General features: G+C 36.1%; 1 protein-coding gene across 2 annotated transcripts in view; it reads left to right on the forward strand.

The window, feature by feature from the left end:
- The first annotated feature begins 225 nt into the window (after nucleotides 1-225).
- LOC112055086 (homeobox protein OTX1) overlaps nucleotides 226-15,835 on the forward strand; it is an 80,589-nt gene continuing 64,979 nt past the window's right edge. For both annotated transcript variants that reach the window (XM_024095076.2, XM_024095077.2), the window contains exon 1: nucleotides 226-640. The gene's annotated coding sequence lies outside the window, so the exon portion shown is untranslated. The remainder of the gene's footprint in view (nucleotides 641-15,835) is intronic.

Genomic DNA, 15,835 nt, shown 5'->3' on the forward strand with positions numbered 1-15,835 from the left:
CCGTAACGCCCCTAAAACAAAGAGCTCATTCCGCGACAATGGCGGACGAGCCACGCTAATCACGCCTTTTATTCCACCCACCGCACCATAAAACTACTGAACTAACTTGAAGGTAATCAAAAAACTGTCGCCAAATAGATAAAAATAGATAATAAACAGGCATATTTCCTCTTTTTTACCTGAAAAGCTGTGCGCTGTCTAGGGAGGGGCGGAGACGCGAGGGGCGACGCCGCGCGGCAGTCAGGCATCGGCCGCGAACGCGTGTGTCGACTCGCGCATAGGACAATACAAAAATCGAATACTTACGGATAGTGTGTTCTGTGCATTACAATTACTTCTTTCTTTTTATTTTTTTTTAAAGGCCTAATAGACAACGAATCTATAGTTTTACAGCCTAATGATATACACAACGGAAAGTATAAATATATTTTTATTTCACCGCACTCTGTCAAGGACGCGTAATTAGGAAATTTTTATGGTCGATTAAAGTGCGTTTTTATATTGATAAGATAATAAATAATAAGGAACGTCACCCGTAGTGGCGGATTCGTGCCCAGTGGTCAATTGATTTTATAGATTCTTTGTGGTCAAGTGAAGTTTTTATTAAATTGTGTGCCAGTTTGGATTTTCATGTGCGAAGGTATGTAAATTTATTTTTGTCTTACCTTTGATTAATGTGTTCATGATACTGGCGTTGTTTACAAAATAGATATTTTAATTAAGTATTAAGTTATTTTTGAACGATTGTTATTATCTGCAACACAGTGTGAAAGTTCATTGACCCCATCTGTTATGTGTCAAATTGTCAATATTCCATTTTTGAATTAAAGTTATATCTTTACAAAAATCTTTAGACTTTTTGATCAAGTTTTATATTAATTAATTATAATCTGGTTGGTAGGCTATTAAATAGGAAAATAAATATATTATCCAAATAGGTACCTACTTATTTTACTAACTAAAAAGTAACTAGTAAACTAAGTAAGTACCTACCAACTACCAACTTACCAAAGTTTTATGCTAATCTCATTTTTAAATAAGTTTAATTACTAATAGATAGGTACCTATCTACACCTATGTAAGTATGTACGATATGGTAGTTTTTTAGAAGATAGTTTTGATATTTTGATGTTTGGTAAACATTTAGGTACCTACCTACCTTGTAGGAAGACCTTTTTGACGTTTTAAAATAACCTACGTGGGTAGGAAGGTAATGCTTCTAAAATTCCCTAATAATCTTTATTCAAATAAATTTATCAGGAAATTGGTAGGTAGGCTTATGTTCGAAATTTTATTTATTTAAATAGTACCTACTTACATAAAATCATTAATTAGTACGATTAAACATAGGTAGGTAAGTAGGTAGGTGGTATAATTCGAGAAGTACCTACTTATTAATAAAATAGATAACCTACCTACTTATAGGTAGGTACCTACCTATTTAAAAAATTGAAGCATATAGGTGTTTTAATTAAAACATGTCGTCAGTGTAGGTAGATAGGTACCCAATCTACAAGGTTTTAGGCCTATTTGAACTGCCTATATGCTCTGATCTAACCTCGTGAATTTTATATTTTGTTTTAATAACAGGCTTTTCGGAGTGTTGAAAACCTTTTAACCTGAACTTTACCAAAAAATTTGCCTACCTATAGTATTTAATTATCCACATTACCTATAGGTCCTTATTAATTTAAGTATTAGGAAGTAAGAAAGCCAGCAGTTGTTCAATTCGTTTGATTCAGTTTTTATTTTATTCACATAGTTACCTAAGTACATACCTACCTTGTAAATATTGTTTATAGCTACATTCACTCGTATTGTGATGGAAATCATTTATGTTCTTAAAGTTAGATACCTAGTATTCCTGCTAAATGACCATGTTTTTGTCCATGCAAATGTCTGGGTTTATTTTCAATTTTAACTTTCTTATTTTTGCGACGGTAACTTAAACCTATGTCTGTTTTTGAATTCAAAATTCCAATCTATCTCTGTATCTACCAAAATTCATCAAAACTGGTTCACCGTGAATAATATGATACATTTTACATATAAGACTAGTAGGTATAGGTATATCTTCCCTCAAATATAATGGTAGGATAATGAAAAAAAACTAAAATGCTATCATTCATCAATTTCTGTAGGTATAACATGGCTTTGAGTTCGATTTTCAATTCGGGTTGATTTAAGAATTACGAGGGTCTTGCTTTTTCTTGTTATCTCCCAAAGCCATCGGTCCTAACCCCATAGCTACCTACCGTACCTAACTTATCTATGGTAGGAGCATGGAATAACAAACTATTAGCTTTTATAAGTTGGGGAAGGTCTGGGTAACACAGGCCCTCGTTCTTATACACTATAAAAACGTGATATACGAGAATGTCTACTGACGCCATCATCATCATTAACAACCCATATTCAGCTTACAGTTGAGCACGAGTCTCCACTCAGAATGAAAGGAGTTTCTTCAAAGAGACACGTAGAGAATAAAATAAATCTCACGTAAGTATGCTGGTTTCCCCCACGGTATTTTGAGACACGTGATATTTAATTTCTTAAAATGCACATTCCTAACTGAAAAGTTCGAGGTGCATGTCTCGGACCGGATTCGAATCGCCCTCCGAAGATCGAAGGCAGAGGTCATATCCACTGGGCTATCACGTAGTTGACGTGCCAACGTAAAATTTATCTAGATATACCTATAGGAATATTATACCTACCTGCACCTAAATAGATAATAATTACCACTTATAACATATCAAAAGGTAGCTGCTAAATTTATCAAAAGCTAACACTTCAAAAATACAACTTGATAATAATATATTACAAAATTTATCGTTTTAAATTTTTTAATAGACAGTGAAAAAATGTTTTTTTATAAGGTACAGATAAATGGGAATGGATAGACGGAATAATCGGCAAATAACGAACTTAATAATAAATAAAATAATAAATAATTCTATTATAGTTACCTAAAAAAATTATCTTATTTATATTTCGTTATCATAATATGAACATTTCTCTACTAACTGGAAAATGTTGGCAATGATGATGTCTATTGTGTGTTGTTTTTCTTTCTTCTTTCGTCACTATCGATTTATTTTATGAACATATTTGATTCTTCAATTCGTAGTACTGTTTCAATTTTGTACAGTTTAATTATAGTAAATAATGTTTACAATTTAACTATAGTGAATTGCCAGGTTTAGTATTTATATTTCTGAAAGACTGATTGACTTTTGTTATAGGTGTACGATGTACAGAGAGGCTTGCTTGTGTCTGAAAGTGAAGAAGCGTCACCAAAGTTAAAACCATGAATTTCATACTTAAGGGTGGTTTTTGCAATGAACGTAAAAAATAAAACAACCTTAATAGTTTACACACTGCGATTGTACGGTCACCTTACTACCAATGCAAAACTGTGATCATAAAATAAATCATTTACATAAACGACCTAAAGGTACTTAATTAATTACGTTAATACTAGGTACATCCAAAGCGAAATCTACATACAGCTTAACATAGAACCTCCTCCATTTTGAAAGTCGGTTAAAGCTATACCTACTCAGAGCTATACGAACCTACACGACTACTACCTACAATACTCTAAAGAGCATATTCTGATTTGATCTAAACCCTTGCACGTCCGTGCTTTCTATCTTCTCTTTAGTCTGCGCTACGACAGTGCCGCCGGAAATTAAGACGTTGGGAATTATTTATTGTTTTTTAATGCGTGAAAAGAGATTGTACGTCATGTCGCTCTGTGTCGCGGCGGAACGCCTTTGAATACACAGAAAAGTTATTTTTTAATATTTTACGAAGATATATCGAATGAATAGGTTTATGTATGGATAAATAATAATTTCTCATAATAAAATGGGAATATAATTTCTCATATTATGTCGAGGCAATATAAAAAAATTAGGTACACTTTATACTTCGACAGCAGAGAGCCTGGATTATTAAAACCTTAGACTAATTACTTAAAGACCTGCTTCGTTAAACCTGTCAAAGTATAAGATCAATGATCTAACGCGTTTATAAAAACTGTTTGTAAATAATCGAGGTTTCATAGTTATAATAGTAAGAAGTAGTAGTCGTGTAAAGAGCTCCGTAAGAGCCTTTTTGTGTAGTTGAAAAGTGTAAAAAGCGGTTAACAACTTCAACTTTGGAAGATACTCGTACCTACTAGAAGATGAAGTTGCGTTTCAGTTGTAAAACGTTTTTAAAATGGGTTCAGTAGATCCATAGATGACCCCCTACAACACCACGAATTTTACCTCTTCATAATCATTAACAAGTTAACAAGTTAACAACCCATATCATGCTTACTGTTGAGCACGAGTCTCTTAGAATGAGAGTGGTTAGGCTAATAGTCCACCACGCTGGCCCAATGCGGATTGGTAGACTTGACACACGTGGAGAATTAAGAAAATTCTCTGGTATGCAGGTGTCATCACCATGTTTTCCTCCACCGTTTGAGACACGTGATATTCAATTCCTTAAAATGCACACAACTTAAACGTTGGTGCATGCTCGGTACCGAACCCGAATCATCATAGAGGTTATATCCACTGGGTTATCACGGCTCGGCTCCTTATATTATTACTTTAGATATATTATTAGAACTTGAAACCCCGGTTGACGCAAAGATTTTATAATAGAGATACCTACCGCATTTCATTGGTAAACAGCGAATGTTATTTAAACAAATAATACATACTTACCTAAATATATGTAAGTAAGTAAATATAAGAGAGCCGTGATAGCCCAGTGGATATGACCTCTGCCTCCGATTCCGGAGGGTGTCAGGGTGTTAAATATCACGTGTCTCAAACGGTGAAGGAATACATCGTGAGGAAACGTGCACACCAGAAAATTTCTTAATTCTCTGCGTGTGTGAAGTCTGCCAATCCGCATTGGGCCAGCGTGGTGGACTATTGGCCTAACCCCTCTCATTCTGAGAGGAGACTCGAGCTCAGCAGTGAGCCGAATATGGGTTGATGACGACGACCTAAATATAAGTACATATACAATGTCGAGTTGTGTGTTTAGGTACTTTAAAACTTTAAAAACATAAATATATAATGGAATTAAACCCAAAATTGTGCTTTCATTGAATAGATGAATTCGGTTCACTTTTTGCGGTGATTTTGTAGCCACGTAACATGTCTATATTATAAAATGTCGTTGAATTGACGGGTGTTAGCTAGCTAAAGTTCATTTCAAGTAGCATGGTGAGGGTGACAGTTCGTTACACACTTGACAGTTTAAAGTCATTAAAGTCAATTTACTTTTGCAATTGCACGTTGTACCTACAATCAACATCTCCTGAGGATGCTCCGGTTTCGGGGTGAAACGTACGTAGAGAGTATTTTGTCGGACCTGGGTGACTTTGTCGCATGGGTTTGTAGGTTTTTCGCGGATGATAGCAAAATAAATAAATTTTTATCTATTCATGATGAACTTCCGCAAAGTAAAGCCTGCTTCTATCCAATTAAGTTTGTAAACGTTCACGATAATAGTACGTATTACGAACGTCATAAAGACGCCTGTCTTAGTACACATACTATCTGAAAAACACTATTGAAGTGAAGTTTAGTATAAACATTAAAAAAATACTCGTTTTCTATATCGGTTAAATCTCACAATGGGAACAGATTCCGCAGATAACATCCTACCCTCGCCACCCGGGGCGTGGCGGGGTACGCCCCTGTGATTTGTGTTTGCACCCCACTTCGCTTGCGGTACTCGTTTGTGGTACAACCTCGAATAAGTACAACATTCAATTTCGAGAATGTACCTAATGGCACTTCAGAGATGGAAAATGCACTGCCGCCTATCGATAGGACTTACGTAACTACGTAATCCGAGCTAGCCCAGTGGATATGACCTCTGCCTCCGATTCCGGAGGGCGTGGGTTCGAATCCGCTTCGGGGCATGCACCTTCAACTTTTCAGTTGTGTGCCATTTAAGAAATAAAAATATCACGTGTCTCAAACGGTGAAGGAAAACATCATGAGGAAACATGCATACCAAAGAATTTTCTTAATTCTCTGCGTGTGTGATGTCTGCCAATTCGCATTGGGCCAGCGTGGTGGACTATTGGCCTAACTCCTCTCATTCTGAGAGGAGACTCGAGCTTAGCAGTGAGCCGAATATGGGTTGATAATGATGAGTAGGTATATCTACTCGTAATTATTATAAGTTAAATAATTATATTTCTTGTCATTAAATTAGAAACAAGTTAATTTAAATTCTCAATAGGTGTAAAATTACTAGCAATTTATACCTACCCTCTTTTTTTATTTCTTTGTTGATAGGTAAATATTGTATAGCGAGATTGGCGGTAATTTAAGTATTTATGTGTATAATTGGTCGTATTTCTAAAATGTGAATGAACTCTATTAGGTACCTACTTACTAATGATTTAAAAGCTAAAAATCTCATATCTGTCACATAAGGTATTTTGTTTGTTCAATTTACAAAAATTTGACATCGGATTAAGATAAAACTAGCTGTATTATCGCGCAATTAATTATTATAGTGATTTCCACCTACTACATGTAATTAATTATAATTCCAATCGCTAATTAGATTAGCTGGGCTAAGTCCAAAAGTATACAACAACTTATTCATCAACTAGACTCCGCGCCACGGAAGAAGTCCCGAACTAAAATTGACAGCGCCTTACACAAATGACAATTTTTTTTTTCGTATTGAGTAAGTGCCGATGGCTCCATGTGGGACCACTACGGCGTCACCGGGGGGTTTGGGCGAGCGCAGAAGCATCGCCTGATGAGACCCGAAGGCTGAAATAAAGATAGAGGACGGAACGACTCTCTAAGGGCGTCTCCTATGAGACTCGGACCTCGGCTTAGAGGGCCATTCGGGAAGGTGTAACCGTGACCTGAGTGAATCAGTCCGGACGCCCCCGAGATCGTGAGTTAGAAAACCCACGTCCTTTACGATCCTGACGATGACATAACGAACGAAAATGCTTCCCAGGCAACACAAATACAAGCTACACAGCGTCTTTGCCGGCGAAGACGAGGTCCCCGATATCTGACGTCACCCAGACGTGGGCTTTTTGACTCCCGATCTAGGGGATGCCCGGACTGATACACTCAGGCCAAAACACCCTTCCCGAACGTCCCTCTAAGCCGAGGTCTGAGTCTCACAGGAGACGCCCTTAGACAGTCTATACGCCCATTTACTCTGCTTCTGCCTTGGGGCAGGCGATGCTTCTGCGCTCACCCAAGTCAACTGGTACTACTACCTGGTAAGCCTACGGCACTTACACTGCGTCTACGGGACTTGTTTCGTGGCGCGGAGTTTACAAATTAGTGCCCTGCCCTGGTCAAAACCATGTGCACACCAGTAGTGCCAAACGGCATACAAGTTTTAACTTATTCTGTCTCTTAAGGTCTTAGGTTTAAATGTAGATCGATAGGTAATAGAAACCGAGTAAATTGTAAATTGAATGTAATAAAATTACTTATTGATACCAAAAACCAAATAAGTGCGAATAGGACTCGCCCACGAAGACTCCGACTCCGACTCCTACTCCGTACAAATTTGATTAATTTTGACGACTGCCTACCTACTAAATACTTTAAACAAAGACTATATTTTTATGATTTAATGTAAGTATTGTAAGTATTCAGAGCTTTCCCTAAACTTTAGTAAGTAGGTTTATAAGACGGAACCACTTGTCAAATTTCATAGTAAAATTTTGTAAAATAAATTTTGATATCCTTGGGAGTACCGAAATATACGTTTTTTGCGAAATATCGTTTTTAGTTCCGAACGTATTACTTAGTAGCTAAAACTGTAAATGGTTTTGAATTTAAACTCGATACCACTCATTCCCGAGACAAAGGGTCATGACAGACAACGATGGACATGACAAAGTGATCCTATAAGGGTTATTTTTTCCTTTTACGGAACTCTAATAATGACGTGTTTTTTGCCATGGTAACACTTACGATGAGGTGCATTAGTTATACCAATACCAAAGTAATCAATAACATCATCTCCTTTACTTTATCCCAAACCTAAGTAGGGTCAGCAAAATATGTCAATCTCTTCCATATTATTATTCTTCGTCAACCTATCATCTACGTACTCCTTATACATACATCTCTTTCAGGTACCTACTCCAACTATCTCTTCTTTAGCCTTCCTCTCCGTTTACGTCATTCCACTTGCAATTTTACATGATGCGTAAATAATTAAAAAATACATTAGAAGTATTGGAACTTGGATTTATCAATAAACGAGCTACTGTTGAACGCGTTATCGATTTATCGAATTTATCATAAAAAATTTAACTTCACAAACAGTAATTACTCGTAGATTATATAAAAAAGCCATCGATCGTCAGCTAATCTAGATCTTGACACGCCGGCGTTATCAGTTATCATTTTAGGTGTCCGTTATCACAGAACGTTGCTAAACTTTGTTTTTAATCTTTATTTATCACTTTTTTCGAGTAATTAACGATAAAATTCGGTTGTGATTCGTTGCCGTATTAGTCAGGACTCCCGGTTTTTGTTTTTTTTTATTTACCTACTACCTATTAATTTTAATTAAGCAGTTCTTAAAATAAAGAATTAGTGGTATTCTTCTGTTGACATATGTTTTTTCTTTTGAATAAAGTAGTATAAATATGAACGACCGCAACTTCAATCGATAATAAAATCTTTTTGATGGAAAACGACAGGCCTCCAAATTACATATGCTAAAAAACTTCCCTAAAAATAATGCATTCATGGAAACCCCATTTAAATCTGATTAGTAGTTTTGAGACAATCAAAGACATACAAACATACACTACTCACTAAACTGGTCGTATATTTAAGGTTGGTTAATAAAACGTTTTAATTTACCCGTGGCATGCGGAACTCTAATAAATTAAAGCAACTCCCATAATGCGCGCGTATTGGCAGATTAGCTCGTAATTTTGTCTGAATTTAGATTATTTCGTATACGATTGTTTAATATTTTAATTACACACGCTTTAAAGGGTTTTAGTTGTAAACCTTTATTTAGGTTTATGTGATACGGCTTATTTCGGTGGACTTTAATACGGAGATATAAATAGGTAAGTAGCTATTCATTTCAATTATTATTTTTTTAATAAAATACCGACGGTACTTAGTATCTATCTTACAGAACATTGGTTCCCAAAGTGGTTAATTTCATTTATTCGCTTTTTAAACAACGAAAGTTATTTGAATAAACAATACCTAAATATTGTCTACAATGACGAGTTGTGTGTCCAGGAAATGTAAAAACTATACTTAAATATATAATGTAGGTACTTACTTAATTAAACACAAAATTCTGCATGTGTGCGGTCAGTAGAGAAGCTAAATTCGGATCACTTTTTGGCGGTGATTCTGTAGGGACATAATATACCAAAATATCGTGGATTGATTAATTTCTTCTGGGTCTGGTTTTCATAGTCACTCAATACCTACATATATTCTTCTGTGAAAATAATTAGCTATTTAATTAAAAAAATGTCGTTTTCTGGAGTTGTCTCCTAAGTTTAGATATTTTAAAGTAGGTAGGTACGTATATGCAACGTTAAATTACGTATTGACGTTTAATTGCTCGTAAACTAAGCCTATACTTGAATATTTCTACGTAGGTACCTGCTTGAAAATGAGCGAATTTGATTTTTTTATAAAGCATAAGTTTATAATTAAATAATTTTTGAACAAACTTTAATTTCTACTTAGGTCAGAATTTCCCAAACTTTTTTGTGTCGTAGACCCCTTGCCATGTTTTTCCGTGTTAGGTAGACCCCATTATTAGATAGGTATTGATTTACTTATAGTTACTTTTAAAATAATATATACCTATGTTGATATTATAAGATAATATGATGTAAAAAATAGGTAGGTACCTACTATAAGTGTATGTGTTATGATCCACTATCGTGGAAACCAATTTCATTTAATGGACCACCAAATTTTTTTTCGCTGGCATAGACCCCTTGCAGTTTGTCATAGACCCCTAGGGGTCGATATAGACCAGTTTGGGAATCACTGACTTAGGTCATAATGTGCAACAAACTTATTAGTTAGTTTGATATTAATTTAAAGTTCTTAAAACCGTTAAAAATGACTTTTAAAGCAGAATTTGAAACAAGTCTAATTTCAAAGTTTCTTCGCAAGTAAAAAAAACCACAACTTTGAAAGTTGTAAGAGATTTGTTTGAGAGAAAATCGGAGATGCTTCACGTTTTACGAATTATGAATTTATTTTATTTTTTTATTAATTTCTATTTAACTATGAATTCTAATCTGTCAAATCACTAGGTAGGTACTTGTATTAGCAAAGAGACAACATAAAGGATGCAACCCTTGCAAACGGTTGATACGGCCAATTAGTTCTAATTGTTGACCCTTTGCATCTCGTTCAGATTAGATCACATCTACTTAATCGAATCGTTAGGATTAGGAGTACGCACGAGCATATTTGTATGTATCTATGGACGAGCCTTTTTTGTTTTTTTACGATATGAAAGTCTCCACTGAGACAATACTTATTTTTTTATTTATGACGGAATATTATAGGATAGGCCTTATATTCGGAATATTCACACCTGGACAGACAGACAGACAGATAAAAAATATATATATATATATATTTGGTTTCAGTATCGATTATACATATAATGCCTTCCTACTAAAATTTTCAAAATATCTTCAATATACAGAATTTGACCTGTCACAGTTTTATTATAAGTAGGTACCTACATAAAGATTCTTTTTTTATTACTCTTGCACATTTGCACACAACAGAAACTTATCAAGAAGTAGAATAAAGGCGTCCTTATCGCTTTAGTTTTACTATTGTTAACAGAATAAAAGTAAAAAAATAATCATGCCTTGCAAGTTGCAATACCTACAACATAGCATGTACGTAAGTATACTAAGGCATCATAAAATATCAATTAGGCCTACTTCCCACGGCGTAGCGTGATGTAAGGCGTCATTCATATCAAAGAGTAAAAAGCAAGGGTTTGTCTATGCTCACTGATGTTTTATTGATAAAAAGAATTTTTAAACGGAATATAAAAAAAGTATTTTATATAAAACTCTTCGAATTTAAAAAGGACAGACTTTCAGACAAACCTTACCCAACCTCACAGAACACAGAAGAACATTCTATCTTCCTTACCACTTGGCTAATTCCCCTCCCAAACCCCTTTAAAGTAAGCTCATGTTATTATATATGTGTTATTATAAGTTATTGTTTATTTTTGTTTTTAATGTACAATAAAGTATATTTCTTCTTCTTCTTCTTCTTCTTCTCATGTCACTCTTCAGGAATCTTGCTATGATTTTTTACAGTAACTACGACTGGTAGTTCTAGAGATTAGAGCATTTAAACAAACAAACTCTTCCACTACAAAATATTTTTTAACACGCTTATATATAGCTTCAATTGTAACTCTGTATGTAAGAAAATCTTGGAATCTTAATGTGACCCACTTCCCGGTCTTCGATTAGGATTAAATTTTGCACACGCTCTGAGTTCTGATGACATTACATGACTAGCTAAGAAACATCATTATATATCCAATGTTTGTTGTCAGGAATACGAAAAATATAGTCACGTGACTTAAATCTAATATGGCGGAAGTCCAAGATGGCGGACAGGCTATTTGAAATGCACCCCCATGATATGGGTATCAAATGAAAGGGTTTGCTGTCAGGAATACGAAAAAACCATTCAAAATTTTTAGTGCGTGCTAAAAACGTGTATTTAGTTTCTTAAACTATTTTTGTATACCTAAGTACAATAGCGTTTTGAAGTATGACTAGCATGTGAATTGGGTATTGTTAACTTCATACTCAAATTCAAAATTCATTTATTTCAAGTATACCTAATAAGTCGACCAAGTCTCGGAAAGACTTGGTCGCTTACTATGGGCCTCATAAGAAGGCTCAGAGTCACACAGCGGGCAATGGAACGAGCTATGTTAGGAGTATCTCTACGTGATCGAATCAGAAATGAGGAGATCCGTAGAAGAACCAGAGTCACCGATATAGCTCAACGAGTTGCGAAGCTGAAGTGGCAATGGGCGGGGCACATAGTTCGAAGAGCCGATGGACGTTGGGGTCCCAAAGTGCTGGAATGGCGACCCCGCACTAGTAAGCGCAGTGTTGGCCGACCCCCCAGCAGCTGGACTGACGACATCAAGCGAGTCGCAGGGATTCGCTGGATGCAGGCGGCTCGGTATCGTGATGTTTGGAAGTCCCTACAAAAGGCCCATGCCCTGCAGTGGACGTCCATCGGCTGATATGATGATGATGATGATACCTAATAACCATTCAGTTTACAATCACTTTCGAAACATCAGGGTATGTAAAACCTTTGTTGTTACATTGATAAGTAAAGTCGTAAACTTAAAATAAAAAATCCAAATATTAACATCAAAGCCTATATAAATATCTATGTGGAATAGATGTTTATGTATAGATAGGGACTAGGTAAGTCAGTATTTCCTAACCAGAGATAGTTACTAGGTAGGTCGATATTCCCCTAACCAGAGAAATCCTAAAATCGATAATTAGGTACGTGTTTTGGCTGGTGGGAGGCTTCGGCCGTGGTTAGTTACCACACTATCGGCAAAGACGTACCGTCAAGCGATTTAGCGTTCCGGTACGATGCCGTGTAGAAACCGAAAGGAGTGTGGATTTTCATCCTCCTCCTAACAAGTTAGCCTGCTTCCATCTTAAACTGCATCATCACTTACCATCAGGTGAGATTGTAGTCAAGGGCTGACTTGTAAAGAATAAAAAAAAAAAAAAGAAACGTTGCCGAAACCGAAAGGTGAATTGAATAGGATTTTCCTAACTTATAGTTTTTAAGAAAACCGCGGATATACGTACATACAATACCTACATGTTAAAATGGTATTTTTTTAAGTTGGTTAAAGATGAGACATCTTCACAGAATATAAACAAACCATTGATTGTAGCCGAAGTAGGTATTATTTATAGCCTAACTGAGTTTTAAGCTCGTATTCACGTTCGCTTAATTGGACATGACGTCGCTGAGTCAGCGTTTTCCTTTGTTGCTACCGAGTTACGCTGCCCGCTTGTATTTACAGACATCATTAGTTGTTTAGTTGCAGTGTTGCCAACTGTTCTATTTTGTACGGAAAGTCCCGATTTCTATGTTATTTCTTAACCCTACACCCAGAAGTCACAAGTCACACTTTGCTTGGTGTTTTTCTCTTTACCACGCGATGGACCCGGCACCTGCACGGTGAATCCATGGAATAAGATATTCGTCTCTCTCTAGAAAGAAAAAGAAAATAAAAAAAGTGTGTGTCAGCTCCGAAGCACGAATGGAGTTTACTCTGTCAGATCGACTGTCTAAATAGGTGTATGTTGCCCCGCAGCATACACTGTTTACGTCTCTATACTAACGCCTGAAAAGTGAAAGGTACGCAACCGAGGAGTAGCAGGCCGCGGTGTGCACGCTGTTGGCGGCAGCGCACGTTGAAAGGTGCGCAGAAAACGTTTTTGTATGTTCGTTTATCGAATTTTACTGCCCATATTATTTTCATACTGGTGGCATCGATTCTTAAAGATTAAACTCCAAACGTTTTTTTTTAAATAATACAGCGTAGTCGACGTCAGCTTTAGCGTTTTATATGTACTGCGATCTCGACGCACTATTGATCTAAATGCCTCTTAGGGACCACGCACACTAAGCGGCCACGACCATGATCACGACCAGTGGTCGCAACAATCAGGTTAGGTAACTGAAAAAACCATATTATAAACATCACCATATCTATATGAACCATAATTATGAAGTTGGTGTGTTGACCACGTTAAGCCGCCAGGCCCAGTAGGTACCTAGGTATCTGGTCTCTGTCTGAGCCCAAAAAAAATACTATGTTGTGAAATACGAAATTTTTGTTTTTTCGATTTCTCAAAATCTACGGACTCCGATTCGGCTCAAATGTTCAACTGTATGTGAAATCCAATTTTGGTGATATTTTCGTTTTTTTAAGAAATCTATGAAATGTCGAGATTTGATGAAATCCATGAAATATCTTGCTGGGATACCTATCTTCCTATTTAGTACCAAGCAACTAATAATATGTTAAAAATTACTGTCTAGCCTATTTTTATAACATTTTTTTGTTTTTATAAACATTGATGAACTTCATCTATAAGCCCGACTTTTCGGTTTCGAAGACCGAATGGTCCCGATTTTGTTTCCTATAAGTTGGCAACCATACTTCTGTTTGTGTATGGAGATATGAATGGCTAGACTTTTTTCCTTCCAAACGGAAAACGGGTTACGTCGTTTTTTTGTTAGATTTTATCTCATCACGATTGAAGTATGAAATATTTGGGTTTTGTCTTTCCGTCAGTTATTACAAGCTTTTATATAACATGTTGTTTGAGTCGCATCTATAAGTTATGCTCGGAGTATCTCTGCGTGTTCGAATCAGAATTGAGGAGATCCACAGAAGAACCAAAGTCACCAACATAGCTCAGTGAGTCGCGAAGCTGTGGAGGCAATTTGCGGGGGACAGAATATAATAGTATTTAGGTAGGTAGCGAATAAACCATACATAACTAAGATAACTTATTGTCTGGGACTTTTACCGTGCTGATTATGGGGTAAAAAGTTTTATATATGAAATGTAATACCTATGCCAATAAATATATCATTGCAAATGGGGTGAATTGGCAGTCCGAAATATTATGATTAAAAATCAAAAAAATCTAAATCAAAAATCATTTATTTCAAGTAGGCTCAGTTTACAAGCACTTTTGACACGTCAGTTGACTATTTGTAAAGATTCTACCACTACCAAGATTAAATTAACAATTTTTTTTTTGTTAAAAGACTAATTCCATTTCAGCTAGTATGAAACCTATAGAATATTCAAACGTTAGGTTGACTATATTTTTCCCGTCATAACTCATGGGTAGGCAGGTATAAACAGGTAAATGGATAGGTACTTTGGATAGACATAGTCATCGTTAGAAAATGCCCAAAGGATGTGAGAAGTTTGTACTCACCTGCTCATTTAGCCCTGTCTACTAAGTTGATAAGGCTATCGTCGAGTTAATCTGTTTAAGGGAAGCCTTAAGTGCCGACGGTGACGTCGCGTGGGGCTTCCTTCGCTACGGGATGCTCTATGGCCTTTCTGTTACATACCTGCGAGTTTATTATCTATGACCAGAGACTTCTGTGTTGTCTATGGATTTTTTTATTCTATTTTTCATTATTAGCTACTATTGGCGTGACTTGTGGGAGCCGTGATAGCCCAGTGACTATAACCTTGGTGTACCTAGGTTCGAATCCGGTCTGGGGCATCTTAAACTTTTCAGTTATGTGCATTTTAAGAAATAAAATATCACAACAGCGAACGAAAACATTCGTGAGGAAATCTGCATACCTGAGAATTTTCTTTATTCTCTACGTGCGTGAAGTCTGCCAATCCGCATTGGGCAAGCGTGGACTATTACCCTAAACCCTCTCGTTCTCAGAGGAGACTCGTGCTCTACAGTGAGCCCAATAAGAACTTGCTCTGCTTGTAGAAGATTATTAAGGTTTTAAATCATTGGGGTACCTACTTTTTGATTTCTAGCATAAAAATGTAGCCAATGTCCATCTACTTATGTAGATAGTTACAATTGGTGATGGAATCTCATAGGTACAAACTTTCATCCCTTTGTTATTAGGTACATACTACTTATCTACTAGGTATTTCACTACATTTGGAGTAAAATTTTTCAAAAAATCTACTAAACTACTACTGTTAAAAAAGAACAAATTTAAAA

The sequence above is a fragment of the Bicyclus anynana genome, chromosome 18, assembly GCF_947172395.1.
Source record: "Bicyclus anynana chromosome 18, ilBicAnyn1.1, whole genome shotgun sequence".
NCBI lineage: Eukaryota > Metazoa > Arthropoda > Insecta > Lepidoptera > Nymphalidae > Bicyclus > Bicyclus anynana.